This window comes from Macadamia integrifolia, chromosome 9 (assembly GCF_013358625.1).
Source record: "Macadamia integrifolia cultivar HAES 741 chromosome 9, SCU_Mint_v3, whole genome shotgun sequence".
In the NCBI taxonomy this organism is placed as follows: Eukaryota; Viridiplantae; Streptophyta; class Magnoliopsida; order Proteales; family Proteaceae; genus Macadamia; species Macadamia integrifolia.
Genome location: NC_056565.1, coordinates 38,989,492 through 39,007,776, shown reverse-complemented (window position 1 = coordinate 39,007,776; position 18,285 = coordinate 38,989,492). Strand labels below are relative to the sequence as shown.

Below are 18,285 nucleotides of genomic sequence, written 5' to 3'. Positions count from 1 at the left end.
CGGTTGCACTTTCTGAAGCCGCAACCATTTAGTAAACGGTTTCGGTTCCACAATTTTTAAAAGGTGTCAATTTCACGGTTTTAAACGGTTTTGATCACACTTTATTCCATACGGTTTCTAAATGGCTAGTGATCGCTGTCGTGAACGAATCAAAATAAGGATGGAAATCGTCTGCGACCAACGAATCTGGCAGAGGTTGGCGGAGGGGACCTCGAATGCTGACCCATGTCCTGTGACACCTGGATGGTCAGATCTGAGAATCCCCTCTTTTTTATTCTCCCTCCTTTCTCAAAGAAGATGAAAGGTGGAGTGACGCCATGGTCGGAGGTTTCGTGGTGTATTAGAGGAGGCCGATGAGTCGCATCACCGGAGAAATGCAGAAGAGGTCGTAAGCGTCGGCGAAGAGACCCATACCGCCGATGATGATAGCTTTGAAATGGTAGTATTGGATTCTCGCCGTGTCCAAGGCTGATAAAACCTTCAGCTTCATCTCTCATTTTGGATTTGATCTCTTCCCTCCTTCTTCTTCTGTTTTGTCTTACACCTTCTTCTTATAAGGACAAAGAAGAGTACTGGAAAGGCTCTACTCTACTTGATCGTAAGTCAAGGGAGACAGGATTTAGTCTTCGACTCTACCAAACTGATTCGAATAAGTTGGAGAGGCATCGGCGGCAAGGATTGGGAATCACCTAGTAATCGCTCAAGGGCATCTGAATTTACTGGCTTTGTTATTTGGTGGAAGAAGAAGAAGAGAGGGATCTTAGATCTGACCGTCCACGTGTCATAGGACATGTGTTGGCACCTAAGGTCCCCTCCACCAGCCTCCGCCAGAATTGTTGGTCGCAGAAGATTTCGATCCTCAAAATAAACCCTAACTAAATTATAAGATACTAGTAAGAAAAGAAAAGGGTCGAACCCATAGAGAACTAGAAGGCTAAATCTATTAAGATTTGAGGTGAATGTTGTTTTAAAAATTAAATTTATAAAATCTAGAATTAAAATTAAAACTAAGTAAACCAATTAACAAGAATAAGAATTAAGAGAAGAAGCTATCCTTAGGTCTCATATCCGTTTTGGTATTATTACCAATTTCTGGTTCATACTCCGGTTTACTGAAACTACAAGTTCTAATGCAACCACAAAAACACAATCTTTGACTGCACTAAGCATAATCTATCATGTCAAGCACTATCGTCTATCGCTTTTGCATAGCACGCTTAGTTTGATTAGTTAAATTCCATCATTAGTATATGTCAAAAATCAACATAAAATACCATTGCGTGAATAGAATAATTGAATCACAGAGATAAATATTCTAAACTAATTTATCTATAAAAAATTATCCACAATGGGAGGGGTATTTAACATCAAACAATCAAGTATGACTCTCAACCAGAAATTAAATAACAATAACTCAAAACTTTATCTAAACTTAAAAATAGAAAGGGAACTTAGCCATTCGTGGTACTAAATAAATGAAGGGCAGCAACGATGATGGTGGTGATGAACCTTTGGTGCAATGGCAATCCTTCTTGTGCAATGTTGTCCCTACAAATCCATCCACAAGAAGGTGCAATCCCATAAGAAAAGAGAACTATGAGAACCAAGAAAGAAAAACCAACAACCTATCTTCTGTGTGAGGAGTGATCTGGGAAACCTAAGTCCTAAAGAATTGGTGTCTAAAATGTCCAAAGAGAAGGACCAAAAGATAGATTTATGGGAGAGAGAGAGAGAGGTGTGTGATGGAGAAGTAGAATTGGATTAGGAGAAGAAAAAGAAGAAAAGAGAGGGAAATCGTGGGTAATGTAGGAAACTGTGGGAGATGTGAGAAAAATTAGGAGAAAAGAGAGATAGAGATCTAGCTTAGGACAAAGGGGAGAGAGAGAAATCGTGGGAAGTGAGAACCGTGGGTAGGGGATAAATTGTGGGTAATAAGAGATAAATGGGAGAGAGAAATTATAGGGAGACAGAACCGTGAGCATGGGAGAGGAAATAGGAAAAAGAGAGATTTGGTGATCAAAGAAAAGGAAAGGAGGGAGGCTACGTGAGATGGAAATTTTAGGACAAAAAGGATATTAGCTGAGTGGGAGATTATTTCTAGGGAAGAGATGAGAAAGAGAGAGAGAGAGATGAGGGATTCGGTGAGATGGGAGAGAAAAGAGCGAGAGATCTACTAGGAGAGAAACTTTAGGACAAAGACAATCCTAATCTAATTTGGACAAGGAGAGAGAAAACATGAGAGAAAGTAGGAGAAGGGGAGAAAAAGAGAAAGAGGAGAGGGAGAAGAGAACGTGTGGAATAGGGAGAGAGGGAGAACCGTTGGGTTTTTTCTCTCCCTAAAATTTTCCCTTTATTTATTTATTTATTTATTTTTTATATTCTCTTCTTCTCTTGAAAATTTCAACTCTGTCCTTGATCCTTCGCCCTTGCTTCTAAACTGAACCATCTCCGTCCATTTAGCATCAAACTTGTGCACATCTCTTGAAAATCCTACAATCAAAGATCATCCAAATATGTGGTCAAATTAATCATGAAAACTTAACTAAAATTAACAATTGAACATTAATTTCATGAATAATTATGGCTCGATCACACTCTTCAACTTGCACTTTTACTCGTTCTTGAGTAAAAGACAATAAAAAATTACTCTGGTTATCATGTCATTAACTTAATCAATCATTCTTAAACAAGTAAGAGCATCATCAATGAATCAATAGCAATGATTCTAAATATGCCAACAATTCAACACAAAGTTAAACAAAGAACAACATCCTCATCCATTCTAGTCAACTTCTACTCTTATATTCAAAATCAACCATCGTAGCTAAGTCATGAAGTCCAAGTGCTACACAAGCCATCACTTTAGTCATGCAACTATGATCATGCTCTTTTTTTTTCACAATTACTCTGATCTGTGCAATGTCTTGTCCTATTAAGTTTTTTAAATGGGCTATGTAGCGAGCTTTCGGTTAGTTATTGTCAAGCCAGATGGCTTTAAGGAACTAGGTGTAGAACACTCCTTAGACTTACTTACTCAACCCAAACAGGCTTCAAGCCAAGACTAGATCAAAGTTTTCAAATTTTGCCCAAACTATCCAACTTTTTTACGTGAAACTCCATGTTTTTTACACAGAGGCCCGGTTACTCAGAAGAAAGTCTTTTTTTATTTATTTTTAATATAGACATTCTACCTGTTTGACGTAAATTTCAATGCTTGTGGCAAGGAAACCCGGTTACAAGGGAGGATTTAAATATTTTCAACACATAAGGCTTGCATAGTTACACATAGATCATCATAAACATTAACTAAAATGGCAATTTCAGATTCAAAGGAAAAAAAGTTAACTAACATGGAAGAGTAATAATGTTCTAAGTTTAACTAACTGTTAAATACATTAACACCCTTAAAAATCACATGCTATAACTCTTGAAAAAGACCTTAAAAGTTCTAGAGCAGAAAAAATAATCAGAAATGTGCAATCAATACCAAAGTTCAAGTTCAAATTGTTAATTCAATACAAAATTTACCCTCACTCCCCAAGTTAAATGACATTGTCCCCAATGGAATGTGAAAGAATAACACATAATAAAGCAAGGGGAACAAAGCAAAGGGAAGGAGTAAAATATAACCTGATGGAGTAAAGTGCTATTGGTATCATCTGCACGAACATGGCTACGCTCCGCTATTAAACCTGAAAAACACAACTAAACAAAACATAAAGTAAAATGATGGGTTGCCTCCCACAAATGCTAAGTTTACCGTCTTCAGCCAGGCAAACAATGGAACTCAAAAGGAATCATAAACTGGATCAAACAAATCAATAGACTCAATGACCTGGCCATTGGTAATACCATCCACATAAGGTTAAAGGCACTACCCATTAACTTGAAAAGTGTGCCCTGTCTTAGGATTTTGAATTGTAATAGCACTATGGGGCGATACTTTTGTGACCACAAAGGGGCCATCCCATCGAGAGTGAAGTTTACCAGGAAAGAGGCGTAGCTTGGAATTGAAAAGCCAAACTTTTGGTTAACTTCAAAAGACTTCTAGACAATATGTTTATCATGAAAAGCCTTTGTCCTAGCCTTATATATAAGTGTGCTCTCATTTGCATCATTGTACATTTCTTCCAACTCCAAGAGTTGAAGATAGCGATTTTAACTAGCTTTGACCATATCAAAATTAATGTTTTAATGACCCACAAAGCATGGTGTTCCAACTCAATAGGTAAGTGATAAGCTTTCCCAAATACCAATCGGTAAGGGGACATGTCAATAGGAGTCTTATAAGTAGTACGGTAGGCCCACAATGCATCATCTAGTCTCAAAGACCAATCTTTCCTATCAGGCCTAGATATTTTCTCAAGAATGCACTTGATCTCCCTATTGGACACCTCTACTTGACCGTTGGTTTGCGGATGATAAGGTGTGGTGACCTTATGAGTAATAGAATACTTTCGTAGTAGAGCCACAAAATTTCAGTGCTTAAAATGGGAGCCACCATCACTAATGATGGCACATGAAAATCCAAAGCGATAGAAAATGTGACTCTGTACACACTTAACCACTACCTTGTGATCATTGGTTCTTGTGGCCACTGGTTCAACCCATTTGGACACATAATCTACCGTAACTAAAATGTACACAAAGTCAAAAGATGAAGGGAAAGGTCTCATAAAGTCTATACCCCACACATCAAAGATCTGAACAACCAGAATAGGATTAAGGTGCATCATGTCTCTACAAGATATATTTCCATTTTTCTGACACTGGACACAATTGTAGCAAAACTCATGGGCATCTCTAAAGATAGTTGGCCAAAAGAAACCACTCTGTAAAACCTTGGCAGTAGTTTTCTTCCCATTAAAATGCCCTCCACATGTAAGAGTGTGACAAAAGGTAAGAATACTATAAAAATCACTCCTTGGGACACATCGACGAATAATATGGTCAGGACAATACCTAAACAACTCTGGATCCTCCCAATAATAGAATTTCTGCTGTGAGAAGAATCTATCTTTCTCTTACTTGCTCCAACCATCAGGAAGCTTCCCAATAGCCAGGTAGTTCACTATATGTGCAAACCAATGAGCAGAAATATGAGAAATCGTAAATAATTTCTCATTAGGGAATGAATCTCTAACCAACTCAGTGGTGGAGGGTGACTCAACTAAGATCCTAGACAGATGCTCTGCTACCACATTCTCAGAACCTTTCTTGTCTCGAGTTTCTAAATTAAATTCTTTTAACAGAAGAACCCATCTAATCAACCTAGATATGTTGTCTTTCTTGGCAAGTAAATGCCTAAGAGTAGCATGATCAGTATTCACCACAATCTTGGATCCAAAGAGATAAGATCAAAATTTATTGATAACAAACACAACTACTAGTAATTCTTTCTCATTCATAATATAATTCAATTGAGCTTCTGAGAAGGTCTTACTAGCATAATATATAACGACAGGTTTCTTATTAACTCTCTGTCCTAACATAACTCCAACAGCATAGTTAAATGCATGACACATAATATCAAATGGCAATGACCAATCCGGGGGTTGGATTATGGGTGTTGTAGACAATAAAGCTCTAATGGTATGGATGGCTTGAAGGTAGTCATTATCAAAGATAAAATGAACATTTTTGGTAAACAAATTACACGAGGGTCTAGACATAGTACTGAAGTCCTTAATGAACCACCTATAGAAGCCTGCATGGGCTAAAAATGGATGGACTTGTCAAACAAAAGTGGGAGGTGGGAGTGTAGCAATCAACTCAACCTTGGCCTTATCAACCATTATCCCATATTTGGACACAATGTGACCTAGAACGATGCCGTCTTGAACTATGAAATGGCTCTTCTCCCAACTCAAAATCAGATTTGTCTCTATAAAACGTTTTAAAACTTTGATCAATTTTAAGAGACAATCATCAAAGGAAGACCCAAACACATTGAAATAATCCATAAAACCTTAAGAGAATCTTCCACTATGTCAGAAAAGATAGAAATCATGCACCTCTGAATGGTGGCGGTGCATTACATAACCCAAAGGGCATCCGTTGGAAAGCGAACGTACCGTAAAGGCACATGAAAGTGGTTTTCTCTAAGTGTTCAGGACACACAACAACCTGATTATAGCTTGAACAACTATCTAAGAAACATAAATGGCTTTGGCCAGCCAAATTCTTTAGGATCTAATCAATGAACGGCAAAGGAAAGTGATCTTTACGGGTGACAGAATTCAATCTCCGATAATCAATGCATACCGGCCAACCTATGGTTGTGCGAGTAGGGACCTTATCACCATATTCTTAACCATAGTAATGCCCAACTTCTTAGGGACAACTTGAGTGAGACTCACCCACTTGCTATCAGAGATGGGATAATTAATGCCTGCATCTAACCATTTCACCACCTCTTTCTTAAAAACTTCTCGAATGTTAGAATTCAATCTTCTTTTTGTGCATCCTAGAAAGGTTTAGCTCAATCATCATAATAGATACAATGTATACAAATTGATGGGCTAATAATACCTTTCAACTCAGCAACAAACTAGCCAATGGCAGTCTTATGTATATTGAGAACATCCAACAATTTACTTTCTTGATCATGTGTCAAATTGGAAGCAATGATGACAGGTAGTGTCTCATTCGATCCCAAAAAAGTATATTTCAATGAATCTAACAATGATTTATGCTCTAACACTAGTGGAGACTCAATAGAATTCAATGCTGGCTTCTCAGCCAAAGGAGGAAGGGGCTCAAACTTGATAGTCCAAGGAGGACAATCAGAAAAGGTAGGTGCATCTAATAGAGCATTGACATCAAAATCATCACCTCTAAAGAAGGTCAAACACTGTTGCACTGGGTCATCTACTAATATCACTGGGATGTACTGTGCTACCACCTCATCTATCACATCAACGGAGAAAAACTCGTCCTCACGCTGGGGCCCTAAAGATGTATTGACGATGTTTAATTAGAGCTTCTTATTACTAAAGAAAATGTCCATTGCACCTGATCCACAATTGATGCATGCATTGACTGTGGCCAAGAATGGACGTCCTAAGATTATCGACTGTGGTTTTCCATTAGTAGGTGCTTCCATGTCAAGAACAAGGAAATCCATCGGAAAATATAGCCCATCAATCTTAACTAATACATCCTCAATAAAGCTGATATGGACTTGGATTGAACGGTCCACAAGTTAGAGAATAACCTCTGTAGGCTTCAATTCTCCAAACCAAATTAATCACAAGCTGAGCTATGTAAAATATTCACACTCACCCCTATATCAAGGAGAGCTCGCTCAATAAGAAGGTTCCTAATGATGCAAGATATGAGAGGTGCTTATTGGACAGGACAACACCCACTTGCTCAATAAGATGGATAATTTTTGGAATGTGTGTCTTCAGCTTATGCTTTTGAGTACACAAATCTTTCAAGAACTTAGTATAAGCTGGATTGCTTCATGGCATTTAAAAGAGGAAGGTTGATCTGGATTTGTTTGAACAATTCCATCATCTTTTCCATTCTTAAACCCTTCTTGCCAAATACAGAAAAAGAAGGAGATTCTAAACAAGAGGGGGTAGGGGCTTTAGGCATATTAACATTAGGGTTACTGCCTCCCCAACTTATTCAATCTCATCATCTTTAGAAGCTTGTGGAGCTTTAGGATTGGGGTCTGGACTCATCTCTTTCTCAGAATCCTTTGCAGGGAAATTCTGTTTAGGTATTCCCAATACTCGGCCATTCCTTAGGGTCATGACTGCCTGGGCTTGTTCATGGAAAACTTCGATTGCTAGGCTGACTCTTGGGATTTCCTATCACTTGACTTGGCAATTGGCCGTCCTCTCTCCTACTGATAGCATCAGCTAACTGACCCAACTAACTTTCTAACTTAGTGAAGGATTGAGTATGGGAGTGTCAGAGCTGTGTGTTTTGGTCCAACCCATTCAAGAACGCATCATCTTTTCCTCTAATGATGAATTTATAGGCGGTGGAGGAGGTGGTTGTTGTACATCTCTATAGGCATTTTGTTGATTGGAAAAATTCTGCCTATATGGTGGATTTTGGAAACTATTGGGTTATTTTCATCCAAAATTGGGGTGATTCCTCCAACCAGGATTATAGGTCTGGGAATATGAGTCATTACCTGGTTTAGAGAAACTCTAGGCAGCCTATGCATGTTCTTGAACATATTCAGGGAATTACACAGCTTAAGGGCAATTAGCCACATAATGTGCAGGATTAGCACAAAGAGCACATGCATCCTGATAAGTGGGAGCTGGGGTAGATTACCTAAGGGGGTGTTTGGTTCGGTAAATCTTTGGGATGACATTCTTTAGAATGATAATTCTTAATTTTTGGAGTTGTTTGGTTCCATTAGGATGACCCTCATAAGTGAGCATCCTACTTCCCATGAATGACCATATTACAAAGGATGTGTTCTAAATCTGAGTTCACCTCAACACTTAAACTCAGATTTGAGCAACCTTTTTACCACCTAGTATAAAAGGAAAAAGCAGAAAGACGTTCTCTACGGAAGTCAATATCTCAACCCGCGAGAAACATACACTAGCCTTAAGACAACCAAATGATTTTTCAGAAAGAAACATAATTCAGAAGAATGTCTATCAAAAGATTGACATTCATATCTGATACATACACCATTTGATTTATCGAACCAAACACCCCCTAAAATTCTTCCCCATGGACAATAAGTGGTTAAGCTTTTCAGAAGGCATGTCCACACTGGTGTTTATGGCCACAGATTGACGTACCTCATAGAGGTCACATCTCTTTTGGGATCCAATGGTGGGGGCTTCAGTCCTAGAGGCTGACACATGATATAAGAAATTTTCACTGAGAGTTTTAAATAGTTTCCATGGCTCATCCTCACTTTTATGCATGAAAGTGCCTCCACAGGAAGCATCAACCATCCATTTATGTCTATCTATCAGTCCATCATAGAAACATTGGACCAGCTGCCACTTAGGTACAACATGATGGGGACACTTTCTAATTATATCCTTAAGTCTCTTCCAGGTCTCATAAATTGCTCACTATCAACTTGTGAAAAGCTAGTGATGGCTCACCTGATTTCGTTAGTCCTGCCCATGGAAAAGTACTTCTTTAGGAACTCCTGTTGCATTTGGGCCCAGGTCTCAATCACTATAGAATCCAAAGAATTAAGTCATTTTTTAGATTTATCCTTAATGGAAAATGGGAACAAGGTCAACCTAAGGGAATCTTTAGAAAAATTCTAGATTTTGACGTGGAGTATATCTCCAAAAATTCATCCGGGTGCTTGTAGGGTTCCTCATTATTAAGTCCATAGAAAGGTGGGAACATCTGAATGATCCTAGACTTGATCTCATATTGGACGGCCTGAACAACAGGAACCCTAATACATGAGGTAGACATATAAGTCGATGGGGTAAAGTGTTCACTTAAAAGGCAACTTACATATCCATTTTCCTCTGCCATTTTATTTTTTTGAATTAAATGCAAAGTTTTCTCAATTTTAGGGGCCAAAATTTTCAATTTGGGATGAGAAGAGCAACAACCATGCATCAACTATCAACAACCAAGAAAATCAAATAAACTAAAAAAATAGAGAAAAGCTCATAACCAGACTATGCAAGAGGGTTGAATGCAAATTCAATGAGTTGGGTTGTGATATCTGGCTTTCACCTAGGAGACCTGAGTTCAATTCCCGGCAATGGAACCATATTGAAGATAGTGCACTCTTCTTTGCTCTACAAACTGCGCAACCTGCCAAACAAAATAAAAACAACTTAGGCTGATCTAAACTCAAACTAAAAAAGAAGATAAAAACAAATTCTGAAATTAAAACTAAAACAAAATAAAACAAAACAACTAAATCAATCTTAGAAAATTGTGCTTCGGTTGCCTAGCAACAACACCAAAATTTGATTGCTGTTGTGAACGAATCAAAATAAACCCTAACTAAACTATGAGATAGTGGTAAGAAAGGGGTCGAACCCACGGAGAACTAGAAGGTTAAATCTACTAATATTGAGGTGAATGTTGTTTTGAAATTCACATTTGTAAAATCTTGAATTAAAATTAAAACTAAGTTAACCAATTAACAAGAATAAGAATCAAGAGAAGAAGCTATCCTTAGGTCTCATATCCGTTTTGGTATTATTACCAATTTCTGGTTCATACTTGGTTTACTGAAACTACGAGTTCCAATGCAATCAAAAAACACAATCTTTGACTACACTAAACATAACCTATCTTGTCAAGCACTATCGTCTATCACTTTCGCTTAGCACGCTTAGTTTGAATGGTTAAATGCCATCATTAGTATATGCCAAAAATCAACATAAAATACCATTGCTTGAATAAAATAATTGAACCACAGAGACAAATATTTTAAACTAATTTATCAATTAAAAATCATCCACAATGGGAAGGGTATTTAACATCAAACAATCAAGTATGACTCTCAACCAGAAATTAAATAACAATAACTCAAAACTTCATCTAAACGTAAAGATATAAAGGGAACTTAATCACTCATGGTACTAAATGAATGAAGGATAGCAATGATGATGGTGGTGATAAACGCAATGGCAATCCTCCCTGTGTAATGTTGTCCCTGGATATCCATTCACAAAAGGTGTAATCCCAATAGAAAAAAGAACTATGAGAACCTAGAAAGAAAAAGCAGCAATCTATCTTTTGTGTGAGTAGTGATATGGAAAACCTAAGTCCTAGAGAATGGGTGTCTAAAAAGTCCAAAGAGAAGGACCAAAAGATAGATTTATGGGAGAGAGAGATAGAGAGATGCGTGTGATGGAGAAGTAGAATTGGATTAGGAGAAGAAAAAGAAAAAAAAGAGAGGGAAATCGTGGGTAAGTAGGGAACCATGGGAGATGTGAGAAATTAGGAGAAAAGAGAGATAGAGATCTAGCTTAGGATAAAGGGGAGAGAGAGAAATCGTGGGAAGTGAGAACCGTGGGTAGGGGATAAATTATGGGCAATTGGTAGAGAGAAATAGTAGGGAGAAAAAACCGTGGACATGGGAGAGGAAATAGGGAAAAGAGAGATTTGGTGAGAGATGTATTCGGTGATCAAAGAAAAGGAAAGGAGAGAGGCTGCGTGAGAGATTTTAGGACAAAAAGGATATTAGCCGAGTGGGAGAGAATTTCTATGGAAGAGATGAGAAAGAGAGAGAGAGAGATGAGGGATTCGGTGGGATGGGAGAGAAAAGAGGGAGAGATCTACTAGGAGAGAAGCTTTAGGACAAAGACAATCCTAATCTAATTTGGACAAGGAGAGAGTAAACTTGAGAGAAAGTAGGAGAAGGGGCAAAAGAGAGAAAGTGAGAGAGGGAGAAGAGAATGTGTGGAATAGGGAGAGAGGGAGAACCATGGGCTTTTCTCTCTCCCTAAATCTTCCCCTTTTTTTATTTATTTTTTATTTTTTTTATTCTCTTCTTCTCTTGGAAATTCCAACTCTACCTTTGATCCTTTGCCCTTGCTTCTAAACTGAACCTTCTCCGTCAATTTAGCATCAAACCTATGCACATCTCTTGAAAATCCTACAATCAAAGATCATCCAAATATGTGGTCAAATTAATCATGAAAACCTAACTAAAATTAACAATTGAACATTAATTTCATGAATAATTAAGGCCCGATCACACTTCCCAACTTGCAGTTTTACTCATCCTCGAGTGAAAGACAATAAAAAATTACTCTAGTTATTGTGTCATTAACTTAATGCAACCACTCTTAAACAAGTAAGAGCATCATCAATGAATCAATAGCAATGATTCTAAATATGCCAACAATTCAACACAAAGTTAAACAAAGAACAACATCCTCGTCCAGTCTAGTCAACTTCTGCTCTTATATTCAAAATCAACCATCGTAGCTAAGTCATGAAGTCCAAGTGCTATACAAGCCATCACTTTTGTTATGCAACTATGATCATGCTCTTTTTTTTTTTTTTTTTTCACAATTACTCTGATCCATGCAATGTCATGTCCTATTAAGCTTTCTTAATGGGCTATGTAGCAAGCTTTCGGTTAGTTGCTCTCTCGCTAGATGGCTTTAAGGAGTTAGAACACCCCTCAGACTTACTTATTCAACCCAAATAAGCTACAAGCCAAGACTAGATCAAAGTTTTTAAATTTTGCCCAAACAATCTTTTTACGCGAAACTCCATGTTTGTGACATAGAACAAAGTCCCGGTTACTCGGAAGGAAGTCTTTTTCTTTTTTTTTTTATTATTTTTTTAATATAGACATTTCACCTGTTTGATGCAAATTTCAATGCTTGTGGTAAAGAAACCCGGTTACTGGGGAGAAAGTCATAATGCATAATTTAAACATTTTCAACACAGAACGCTTGCATTGTTACACAAAGATCATCATAAACATTCACTAAAATGGAAATTTCATATTCAACGCAAAAAATTTAACCAATATGGAAGAGTAATAATGTTCTAAGTTTAACTAACTGTTAAATACATCAACACCCTTATAAATCACATGCTATAACTCTTGACAAAGACCTTAAAAGTTATAGAGTAGAAATATTAAGTAGAATTGTGCAATCAATACCAGTATTCAAGTTCAAATTGTTCATTCAATAAAAAATTTACCCTCACTCCCAAACTTAAATGACATTGTCCCCAATGGAATGTGAAAGAATAACACATAATAAAGCAAGGGGAACAAAGCAAAGGGAAGGAGTAATACAACCTGATGGGGGTAAAGTGCTACTACTATCATCTGTACCAACATGGCTGCGCTCCACTATTAAACCTGAAGAACACAACTAAACAAAATAAAAAGTAAAGTGGTAGGTTGCCTCCCACAAGTGCTAAGTTTACCGTCTTCAGTCAGGCAAACAATGGAACTCAAGAGGATCAATCAAATCAATAGACTCAGTGACCTAGGCATTAGTAATGCCATCCACATAAGGTTTAAAGCGCTATCCATTAACCTGAAAAGTGTGCTCTGTCTTAAGATTTTGAATTGTAATAGCACCATGGGGCGATACTTTTGTGACCACAAAGGGGCCATCCCATTGAGAGCAAAGTTTACGAGGAAAGAGGCGTAGCTTGGAATTGAAAATCCAAACTTTTTGGTTAACTTCAAAATACTTTCAGACAATATGTTTGTTACACCCATGCCCTAATCTAGTATAATTTGAAACTGTTGTGAGAGGCCTTGGATCGGAGATCAGATGTACAACCAGGTTTTGGCTCGCGGCTGCTCATTGCCGAAGGGGTAGAGATGACCCCACATGTTCGTGCATCACGCGCCTATCTAATTGGAGGAGATTCATACCTTCCAATCCCATACGGTAAGTGATCGGACTCCCCACACTTGAATTTCAGCACGCATAAAAAATTATCGAATAACCTTGAGCTCGTCCAAGGGTAACCACCCGTGCGAGAGCAACCATGGGACAACAAGCTATCAAGACTGGACCACCGAAAATAAGCCATCGAAAATAGCCTAGGCCTAGATTTGGTGCCTGTTTCCTATGGGTTGACAGGCAACTGTCGAGGTTCCGATGTTCGTGGTCCCCGCCACTCGCATCGTAAATGACTCCGGATGATTTGGGATCATCCTCCACATCTTTCTCATGATTTGAGCACTTTAAGGACCTAAATGTGTGAGTCCTCTTGCCCCGATTTTCATTTTAACCCGATTGGTTCAAAATAGGTCCAAACCAAACAGGCCCTAAGGCCCATTTAAGTCATAAGTTGGGAAATAAGGATTCATTTCCTCATTTCCCTTGTTCCCAACATAGGAGAGGAGAGAAAGAGGAGAGGAAAGAAGAATGAGAGGAAGGAGAAGGAGTTGGAGGCCTACCTTGGAGCCGGCTATCGCCTTGTTACTGGAATCACTGCCGAAGGTAAGTACAACCTCCCATACCACTCTCTCTCTCTCTTCATTTTGACCTAGGTTGGGCTAGGTATGGATGAAATCTTGATGTAAAAATCATGTTAAAGTTGTAGGATGAGTGTTTTACCCTTTCGGTGTTGTTGCTGAGCTCGAACCAAGCCTGACGAGCTCCAGCAACATGTATTTCTAAAAGACCAACTAGGGTTTCGATCATTCGATCGATGTATCTCCCAAATGGCTTAGTGGAATTGGAATTTTCTTGGCTTAGAATGATACTAGGAACATCCCCTACAAACTCCATGGAAAAAATCCCAATGATTAGGCCCGAGCTGAGAAACTCCAAAATAGTTGGACTACCCTGAACCATCACTGGAAATAGCCCCCTAGATCCACTAGGTCTGTTTCCGATGGCATATTTCTGGTGGATATGTGAACCTTACATGCTCTCTGGCTTCTCCACTGGAAACAGCTGTTTTCAATGGGTGTTTCCGGTGATAGTACTGTCACTTAGGAACAGTGTCTGTACCCTGGGGGTGACCTGTGTGGGTCCCTCTCGATATTCTTGACATGTAGTGATGTACGATTCCCTTTGAGTCTAGGATAGTGACGAGCACGTGCAATATAGCCAGAATTGAATTGATCGATCGATGGCTATACTTGAACCCTAACACACCCGATCGTAAAACAGGTGAGGGATGTATTGTGTTTATTTTGGAATGTTTGATATTATTAAACTACTCACATGCTTAGAATTATATGTTTAATTGTAATTGTTCAAATGTGATGATGATATGTTACATTTGTCATTTACGATTATGATATGAATTGTATGGAGATGTATGACGGGATCCGGTGTGGTCAAGGTGGTACCGGTATCGTGATCGTTGTGTGTGTGTGAGATGGAATCCGATGCGGTCGAGGTGGTACCGATGCCGTGATTTTCGTATGTATGTTGTATTCGTGCATTGATTATGTGCATTAGAGTTAGTTGTAGTCGTGGGTTACACTTTATGGCCAAGGTCTCGTTGGTATCATGTACCCCAGGACTGCATTTGGAAATGGATGTGCTTCGTGGCCAATGATTGGTACCGGGGTCGCGTAGTCCATACTTAACTATGATATGCATGCTAGATTAGATAAACGGTCTCGGGTTACACTTTGTGGCCAAGGTCTCGCTTGTATCGTGTACTCAGGACTATATTTGGAGATGGATTACACTTTGTGGCCAAGGTCTTGCCGGTATCGTGTAATTCATACTAACTGTAACACTATGATGGCATGTAGAATATATGTGGTTAGGTATCACTTCCTATACTACGAACCTTTTCCAACAGGGGTCGAGGTGTTGGAAAACCCATTGTGGTATGTTCGATGTGCCTTTCTGGAATGCCACACCCTAGGTACGATGTGATTGTAGCCAGAGGTGGGAACCTGTCCAGCATGACCGATGACGTATCGGTGTTGTGACTGCTAAGAGGGGATTATCAGGGGTTTGCTGGTGACACATAAATGTATACGGGGACTGACAGGCTTCTAATCACGGCTAGGGTTTGTATCCTTTCATAGTCGATGGTGGTTCTGAGACGAAGGATACAACATTTACCAGACTTAGTTTGTATTGTTAGGTGGATAATAAATAAATGAACTGCATCACGAGCATCATGGACTATGTGTTTAATTTTTGAAATCATGCATTATAAATTATTTCTGCTATTATCTTGCTTGGATGTGCTTGACCCCACCCCTCACTGAGAGAGTTGGAAAGCTCACCCCACGTATACACCCCTTTTTAGATGATGATGCAGGTACCGTGGTGCCAATGGCGGTTGACCTAGTATCTTCTGGGTCAAAGTATGGTGAGAGCAACTGGTGGATGCCAGAAGCGAAGGAGCACGATGAGGATCGTACATCATATTTTGATACTTCTGGGTATAATTGTGGATTGTGTTTGTTTTTGAGATTATATTATATGGCATGGATGAATGTAACAGAATAACTCGGTTATTGATATTATATTATCATTAAACATTTCTCCATTTTATTTATGACTCCGCTACTATACTCTGATTCCACTGCTTATGTTGGTTTGTGATGTGAGATTGTGAAAATGTTAAGGTACTGCTATCAGAGATCCTGGTAGGTTTGTAAGACAGGTACATGTCTTACTCACACCGCCGGTATTCCTAAAGTTAAGTTGGGTCTACTAGAATTGGGGTGTGACAGCTAAGGTATCAGAGCGCGATGCTCTGCCTTAACTCACAATCTCTGTCAAATCATGATTTTGGGAAAATTGGGGTTAAATAAAAATCTCAAGACAACAATAATAGAAATTTGCACAATTAGGAGACAAGTATAAGTGTTAAAGCCGTTTCGTTATAATAGAGAATTTGAATACACAACTTACACTTTCATAAGAAAAATAAAGTACTGAAAACAAAAAATTCTAACTAGCCTAAGTCTACTAAACAACTGAAGCAAATGACATAATGTAAAAGTTCAACTAAGTCTAAAACATCAAACTCAAATAAAACATAAAAAGGAAATCCTAAAAGCTACAATGGCAAACATGCCACTACTCTTGCTACTCTTGCCACTGCTACTGTTGGTTTTATCCCTGTCCCTAAGCCTGGTTCGGACCATGCATTCCTAGAGGAGGCATCAGAATACCAAGATGGAAGACCATCACTTGCATCTATGCCTCTAGGGAGGCCACTCTATTGTCCATAAGACAATAGGTCCTGTCTATGCTGTTGAGGCGGCCATCTATACTCCTCATCAGAGGTACGGTGGTGTCTAGGTGGGCCATAACATCATTGAGATCATAAGGCCTCATGCCCCTAGTGCCCTGAGAAGTAGAAGCAGTTATGAAACCCATAGCCTGGGGATCAAGTGGTGGAGCCCCACCAACCTCAACAACTTCTCCTCCTGCACCACCAACACCTCTACCAACATCACCAGCATTGCTGCTGACATTATCGGCACTGCCACCCTCTACCTCCATAGCTTGCTGACCCTCTCTAGGAACTGGAGTCACCTCCCGAAGATCTATGGTCATCTTCCTCAGAGAATCTTGATTGAAGTCTGTGAGCTCTTCACCTAAGTGTGCCTCTCCCTCCAAGTCCACCCCAAAGCGGTTGAAGATGTCAGTGAGTGTTCTTCCATAACACAAGCTTCCCACTCGGTGGTCTACTCCTTTAGATCGAAGCACCATGGTCCACATAAGGAGGTAAGGGAGACGTATCTGCTCCCATGTACATGCAATAGGTAACGCAGGCTTGCAGTGCGGATATCTCATCATAGTGTTCACAAGTGGGGAGGACATTCAATTGAATTGCACAATAGAAAACCTTTGGAGTGGCAAAATAGCTGACTGAACTATTCCATCCCTTGGCTTCCTTAGTCAACATGTCATTGATCTCCTGAAAGGTATCGAGACTCTGGAATTCATATACCAGAGTCCAAAGCGGGCAGTACACTAGGTTGTCGGCATTACTGACCATCAGAATATTGGCCAACTGCCCCATATCAAAGGAGATCTCCATCCCCTTCATATAGGAGGTGATCCGCATCTCTTCGGTACCCCAGTTCACACATTGTAAGTTGGAGTAGAACAACTTGACTAGTGTGGGTTAGTAGTACTTGTTGGGTTTTAAGATACGGTACCACCCAACCTCATCAAACCATTGACAAAAGACAGAATGCACAAAAGTCATTGGTCCTCATATAGACTCCTAGGTCAACATTGTAGGACTCAAAGATGAAATAACCTAGAGGGGGGGTGAATAGGTTATACTAGTGGAAATTAACTCTTTTTGATGTATAGGTCACAAGTGTGACTGCAAGTTAAAATAATGCGGAGAAAATAAAACAAGAACAACCACAACACAAGATTTATAGTGGTTCGACTCAATCTGAGTCTAGTCCACTCCCTACAAGAATCCTCTTGTAAGGTATTCCACTAGTTCTCCCTTTCAATACAGTAGGTAGGGAAGAAAACCTTTACAATCTTTTTCACGGATAAGAGTATCCTTACAAATCCCCTTTATAGGCAGAGAGGCGCCTTTACAATCTCCTTTGTAGGTAGACAGGAACCTTACACTCTTTTAAGGATAAGAGGATCCTAACAATCTCTTAAGGATGAGAGGGTCCTTACACAAGCCTAAGTACAGTCTAGACTTAATGTAAAATAGAAAATGGAGAAGTGGAATAAAAGAGAATTACCTCCGGTGTGGTGCAAATGAAATATGCAATGATGATAGAATGAATGCACCTTTTGAAGTCTTCTTGATGCTTGTAATGTAAATGCCAAGATGTAGACGAAGACTTGTAGATGGTCTTGAGTTCCTCTTGAATGTAAAATGAAGAACTTGAACTCAAGAGATGGTGTAGAC

The 18,285-nt window shown here is 39.1% G+C and overlaps 1 non-coding gene and 1 pseudogene across 1 annotated transcript; one reads left to right on the top strand and one right to left on the bottom strand.

The window, feature by feature from the left end:
* Window positions 1-3,686: 3,686 nt before the first annotated feature.
* On the bottom strand, window positions 3,687-17,105 carry LOC122089780 (annotated as a pseudogene).
* LOC122090283 lies at window positions 8,998-9,103 on the top strand. The gene has a single exon (XR_006143522.1). It is a non-coding gene; the product is annotated as a small nucleolar RNA R71 (small nucleolar RNA).
* Window positions 17,106-18,285: the final 1,180 nt, after the last annotated feature.